At 40.5% G+C, this 7330-nt stretch overlaps 1 pseudogene; it reads right to left on the minus strand.

Moving 5' to 3' along the window:
* Positions 1-5250: 5250 nt before the first annotated feature.
* Positions 5251-7330, minus strand: part of LOC103373201 (threonylcarbamoyladenosine tRNA methylthiotransferase pseudogene) — a 22749-nt pseudogene continuing 20669 nt past the window's right edge.

A 7330-nucleotide genomic window follows, 5' to 3' on the forward strand; every position in this document is an offset into this window, starting at 1 on the left:
CACACACTGAACACCGTATGCGCAACATTCCTCGTATGGTAATGTCAAAGTCAAGGGCAAATGATAACTAAGTTGATGGAAGGAGATGTGGAAAAAAGAAGGATTTTCTGTCCTTGTTTCTCAGTTTCTTCAAACTAAAGTAAGGTCAGGGAGGCAGCTGCAAATTAGGGCAGTGACACACACACACCGACGTGCACGCACACACACACATTATTAACAGTCACTGTGTTAGTTGTAAGGTAGTGTCAGTCACTGCTCTTGGTGTGTGTCTGCCCTCGGGCTAAGCAGACCTCCTTCCCTCCAGATACTCACACAGAGGCCATAGTATTTTCATATTTTGTCAGTGACTGTCACCGGCTGCATCCTGAGCCAATTAACATCGGCGCAAAGATAAAATGCTACGCGAATGCTTTGGTCGTGTAAATATTTTAATTGCACCTTTACCGTTATTGTCTGTGTAATCTCGTTGCCGCAGCTTTGACTGGCGTGTAGATGGATGCTGGTAACATTTTTGAGCTAAAACAAAGGGAAGAAGAAGAAAAAAGAAAAAAAAGATGATATTTTTAATGAAACTGTTCTGAAGCATTCTGAATGACAGCATGGGAAATTGACTGAGCTAAATTGGGCTTAACCTGACAAACATCAACATAGTAATTATGTCAGGTTTTTCTCTCCATACTTTCCTGATTGCTTTCCTGGAAGAAAAAAAAATAGTGTTACAAAGCTTAACAAGAGAGGAGGTGTCAGCTAAAGCCTGAAAAAACTTCCTGTCTACTTCTTTTTTTTTGCATCCATACAATAAAACTGCCTGAATTCTGATGTTCAACATTTAAATAACCAGACAAATGATTCATATTCAGATAAACACACAAGCAGGAGTTACAGCAAAAAAAAATAATCTCAGTGGCAGATGCAGGAGATGGGGAGGAATTTACTTCGTTAGGCAGAAATGAAAAGGTCACCGCCTGGCAGCAAATGAGAATCTCTGTCAGGCTGAAGCTCATGTCAAGATCCTCTGCATTAGCTCAAAAATTCACTCAAGGTGTCAGCAGCAGTGTGCATTCATTGCTTATTTGTCAACATATTTATCTGAACAGAAGTCGTCGTCTGCGGAATTGAAGTTTAATTGGATTGATCAGCTCAGTTAAGGTAGCTGTGCAGCCGGCTGGAGGCTTGTTTTACACGCTTTCAAATGTCACGCGCAAAGTCGATTACAACACCGGCGATGTTGAATCACGCTGGTCGAAGATGCGCGTCAGAGGACTGCGGAGTGATCAGACGTGTAAATTTATTCTGTGTGGTATCTATTGGGGATCTCATAAGAAGGTGGATTCTGGTGTGTTTTGAAGTGTTGGTCTCACATTGTGCATAAATCCTGCTCTCACTCGTTTAAAAGAGGCAACATTTGCACCAGTCGGTAACGTAAAGCTCCAGTTAGCGACGCACCTCATTCCCTGTAAGCTGAATCTGTATCACTTTTACTTGGAGTTGTTAATTTTTCACCATCACAGTGACTGCTGAAGACAGTTCATGTGCCAAAATCACAAAACACCCTCGTTATTCACCTTTACAGCTTCACATTTGTTACACACTTAAGTTTCTATAAATAAAACAGTCGTCCTCAAATGTATTCATACCCTTCCATTAAAGAAAAGGCGAAATTCACAATAGTCACTCAAATAACTAGACACTGAAAAAAGTAATAATACATAAAAATTTGCTAAATTGTAATTTAGTGAAATAAGACATTGCTATTGAGTTGTGGTTGAAAAGAATAATTAAAAAAAAACCAAAACAACAACAACAAAAAAAACTGTCCCAGACAAATTACAGCTCTTTGCTGATGAGCAGTGGGCCAAAATCTAATTAAAGCCGCAAGCGGCGATGGACAGGTGTGCTCTGGGCGGAACTCTGATGTCATCTACATCACAATGACATCATCATGACGGATTTCGTGTCGGGTTGACAAACGCACTAATGGACTTTTTTGGATTTAACAGAAGGGACCTTACATCAGGGATCAATACATTTCATAATCATCCTGACCTCCTCCATATACCTTCCAAATTGCGTAGGTCTGGGTCAAGCGTGCTTCCGATGGGACTCCGTTGAAATTTTCAAGGTGGTGCTGTGGAGCCATTTTGGCATTGACATGTCCAACTCCCTTAAAATATCAAAATTTTCGCCAGTCCTGATGTGTGTGGTGATTTTGGTGAGTTTTCGTGCATGTTAAGGCCTTTGAAATCACATTTCAAAAGTTGGTGCAAAAATGATCACAAGGGTTACAATAGGGTCAAACACACTGTGGTGCTCGGACCCTAAATACCTTTCAACAGGGTCCCATCGTGCTTGTTTGCTTATTTTTTTAAAAATTATTTTATTTTTTGATATATCTCAGTTGAACCACAATTCAAAAGTAACGTTATGATTTTCATGAAATTTTTATTTATTATTAATTTTGTCAATTTCAACTCAACAGCTGTTTTGTTTTCCTTCTTTAGTGGATGAATGAATGAATTTGAGGACGACTGTAAGTGTAATGAAGACCAAAAGAAAGTTGACACTCTCCAATACTACATTTAATCCAGGTTTTGTTCAAACGGTAACAACAACCTAAGTTTGTGAAGTTTGCTGCCTCCAGCTGTTTGTAAGATTGAATCTATTTTGATTTTTATTAAATACCTGCAGCAGGATCCAAATGAGCATCTCCAAAGCAAGAGAGTTGGAAGCAATACCAACGTGGAACACGGACAGTTTCATTATTTGACTAGAATTGATCCCCGACATGGAGGCAGGATTGATTTGGGTATAAAGGGAGGTCAACTGTCCACATCAGACAGGTGAGCTGACTGCACATTGTCTATCAGCTGAACATCCTCAGGTTGAGTCCTGAGCTCCATCCATCACAGTTTTTATCGTATAGGAAATTACAAACAGCTACTCAGACGGTTAGCTAAGCTTGCTTTTAGCTTAGTAAGTCTGTTAAGTCTGAAGTCTGAATGAATCCGTGTTACTTTAACAGACTGTTGAATCCAGCGACGTTTTGAATTCCACGTCTGAAAAGGGCTTAACTGCCACACACATTAAATTCTTCCATTACACAGCAAACACTTTGGAGCAGCTTATGTCGACTTTTTTGTTGTAGAAAATTCTTCAAGGCTATATGCAGCGTTCTGTGAAATGATTTCTAACCGATCCCGATTTCTGACACGCATTCACACATATTCGCAGCGTTAATGTTTTACGTCACAATTTGGCCTCCTGTTAATGTTTAGCCATTGTTTATAGATTGTGCTCGGCGAACAAACATAATTCATGGCTCATAGCACCTTTTTTTTTTTCTTCTTCTTTTCTTTACATACACTGGCTTGTCAACACCAGACGAGCAGAGGAGTGTTGTGCAGAAAACAGACCAGATGGCCACAATCCTCAGAAACAGAAAACCGCAGGCACACACGCAAAAAAAGCACTTTATGCATTTATACTTCTGCTTTGGCAATACATCTAACTTGTTGCGCATCTATGACACACACACGCATTTGTTTTCTTTCTGCAAATAAGTACACCATCCTCATCACACTGAGCCAGCTTGAAAATGCGCAGAGACACTTTTCCATCTTTTTTCCATCTCTTACAGCCTATACACTAACAACTTTTATTAATAGTCTGACTGCTATAAGCTAGAAAACACCCGCAGCCACATTCGCTCAAAGTTGCGATCATAGACAAGCTCACGTCTCATCTACAAAGCCTTTAGTTAATAAAGTTTAGCAAGACCTTAGTTTGATCTAACTCTGACATCAGCCAAAATCAGATGACAACCTATAATTTTGAAAAAATAAAATCCACATTTACCCAGAGTGTTTTACTGCTTCCACTGCACTCCAAGTGATGTGGCATCCGAGCCAATTAAAAATAAACTGCGTTGAAGCGTTCACGCCCTTCTGTGAGCACCAGCAGCACAGCCTCTGCTCTTATGCAAGCCAGACCACTTGGAATTAAAAAAAAATAAAAACACACACTTAAATCAATGAAATGACACAACAGATGAGAGATGGCGCAGGGAAGTACAATAATGTTCAGCCTCCCTTGCATTTGTCTCTCGTCCAAAGTTTTCACATCAAAAGGACGTCAGCGCGCGGATGACAAATCGACAACAGCTGCGACTAAGACAAGAATTCAGAAACTCCTGCTTTTATTAGAAACAACTGAAGTGAATGATGCGAACGTGAATAATGATCGTCTTTCGATGGTTCCTGCCTCAATATTTCATAGTAAGTGATGATCTCCCAAACATAAAGGGTGTCGTCGCATCCATATTTCATTGGAGAACAATGCAGTGTAACTGACATACACAGGGAGGAAATGTGCTTACAAAGCATCAAAAGAACTGTCGCGCAGTATGGATGGCTGCAGAACAATATAGGGCACTGCTGGATGGATGTAACAAGCTTCGGAGCTACACGCATCATTTGATCACATAATACAAAGCTGGTGTGTGTGTGTGTGTCTGTGTGTACGACATGCATCATTTGATCGGGTAATATAAAGCTTTGGTGCCTGTGTTTGTGTGCGAGTTTGCTTGACACATGCATCATTTGCCCATATAGTACAAAGCTGCAAGCACGCTGCGAGTGTGTGTGTGACGTGCGTCAGATAGGTAGGAAGAAGCCAGAGTGCATGCATGTACCTGCAACACATGTGACATGCATCATTTAGTTAGATAATACAAAGCCGGCACGTATGTAGGCTACAAACAGTGGTTTATCTAACAAGCGGACTTTTTGAGTGAGAGAGCGATGAGGCCTGTCACTCTTGATCCGCGCACACACTGACGCACACGTTCTGCTAAATTAAGCATCGGAGGAACCTACAGACACCACATCAGGCCGCGCACGCACACATCCAGACACACCTTTTGACACAGAAACAAGCTCACAAACAAGCTTGGAGAGACACTTGTGACGAGGAATATATGCAGGGCGCACACACACACACTCACACACACACAGATAAAAATGCAGACATAGTGACAGAGACACATGTGCCAGAGCAGCGCGACATAAATTGGGGCATGCATTATTAACTGTCTGGGATTTCAGGGCTTGTGTTCAGACAGTTGTACCTCAAAACAGAGAGGCATTAGAGAGCAGCGCGAGGCAGACGCTACGCATGGCAACAACTGAGCAAATCAATAATTCAACGAATCAGTCAATCAGTCCACATTTTAGCAGTTTCACACTCGACAAATTGATTTAGCCTTTTATTAAACGATGGTTGCGATGATGAAAAAAAATAAAAGACTGGCTCAATTATGACTACCAACTGTACATATGCCACCAGCCCAGAGATAAACAGAACAGATACAGGGGAAGTTCACCTGAATCACAGAAAGAAAAAACTAGTTCTAAACTACCTTCAGCGATGTCTAGCGATGGTGAGATTTCTGCTGTCGTCCCAATACAAGGTGTTTGATTTGAGTAAAGTATGAGTTCAATGGATTGTCCAGAATAAGAGTGGTGTTATTTTGAGAGAGGAAAAAGAAAATAAATAGGCTGATCATTGTATTGGGGTTCCAGGGTAAAACCCACAGGAGAAAAATCAGCTAGACGCCGCTACAGGTAGGAGTAAGAATACGAAACAACCCTTTACGTTGGCAGTTAAGTCGGTCATCACATACAAATTAAACAAATCCCAGCGACAACATAAGAGCCAGAGATGACCATTAATCCCAGCAGCCACGTGCCTTCAATTAAGATAAGCGGTACATTACATGTGAATTCTATTTGACTTTAATTTATGGGGCAATAAAAACATAAAACACTTCATGAACAGCCAAATAAACACAAGGTCAACATGGCAAAACAACAGAAATGACATTCATTATGTACAATATCTCTGAAAATATTCTTTCCACGTCTCCTTTTCAAAAATAAATACTTTGAAATGAAGATTACACGACATCTTTAATCAGAGTATTATACAGATCAGTTCCATGTGGCAAAAACAAAACATAAACTAAGTACGATCAATCTGCAAATACGCTACAGACAATTTGATCGTTTGAACCCAGCGGCTACAATGAACGCACAACGTATGCAGACTGTTAGTGAAGAGCTGAAGCATCACTACACTTCAACTATAATCTATGAATTTGGCAACTCTAGTTGTGACAGAAACATGTAGGTGTGTGTGTGCAGCTCGTTTACACAGAAATAAGTTAAAGAGTGGCTTTAGTTTTTAAAATCAAAAAACTGGTATCAAAGAAGTGACTTCTTAGTATCAAACAGGGCTTGAAATTCTGATTTTAAACAAAGTTTTTGGAAAAAGTAAAAAAAAACTGAAGACTAAACACAATCTCAGTTCAGTGTAGCCATGGCGTCAGACTGTTCTGGTACAGGACAGCGTAACATCCTCAATGCATTAACTCACTGAGTTGTGTTTAGTTTATTTGTGATACAGCTACACAGACCCCAAAACCACTTTCTTATTCACCAATCTGTGGACGATGGGAAGCGGCAGTCATCAGTGAACACAGGTAGTGTTTCAATGAAACTGTTCAGCTCTCAAAGTCAAAATAAATTGTACTTAAAATAGGTTCTACTTATAACTTATAATTTGTACCAATAAGGTTTGAATAAAAAGGGTTCTGTGTAGACTGGTGACCTGTTATTGTCCATCAGGTTATTCTTTGTGTCCTGACAGAAGAAGACTGTTTTTGGTGCATACAAAGCAAACTGACTGCACAGTGGGTCACTCTGCACTCAGTACAGTTTCTCTACAATAAAGGCCAAGATAATTGCCGCCAACGCGAGTCCGATGCCCAGCTTCTTCAGCGCTTCTCTGTCCAGACTGGAGGAACCGATCAAGAAACGGCGCGGAGAAGGACCTTGGATGCCGTTGACCAAATGTTCCTGTGGGGAGAAACATACACATTAAACAATCACATTCAACTCAAATCAGGGCATGAAGAGCATTTTGTCATTTGTACACTAAGAATGATTCATCTCTTACTGAGTGCAACCAAGTTTCCCAAAATGTACGCACTTAAACAACTAAACTGCATTTACATTTTAAAAGACACATATTCTCTCACCGAGAGGTAAGACTGTAGCAGGAAAGGTTTCTGGGTTGAAAGAGCCACAAAGTCTCAGAGGACGGTCAGTCTTGGAAGTCAGCAACATACCTTCACTCAGAAAACCTGGACTCACGTCTCAAGCGGAAACTTTATTCTTAGACTTGACGTTTCTTTCGGTTTTCACTCGCAGCTGGGTTTAAAATTCAACCCTTTCACAACATGTTTGAAGCTTCTCTTCCATTTTCGGGGTGG

This window comes from Stegastes partitus, unplaced genomic scaffold, assembly GCF_000690725.1.
Source record: "Stegastes partitus isolate 25-593 unplaced genomic scaffold, Stegastes_partitus-1.0.2 Scaffold1924, whole genome shotgun sequence".
Classification (NCBI taxonomy): Eukaryota; Metazoa; Chordata; class Actinopteri; family Pomacentridae; genus Stegastes; species Stegastes partitus.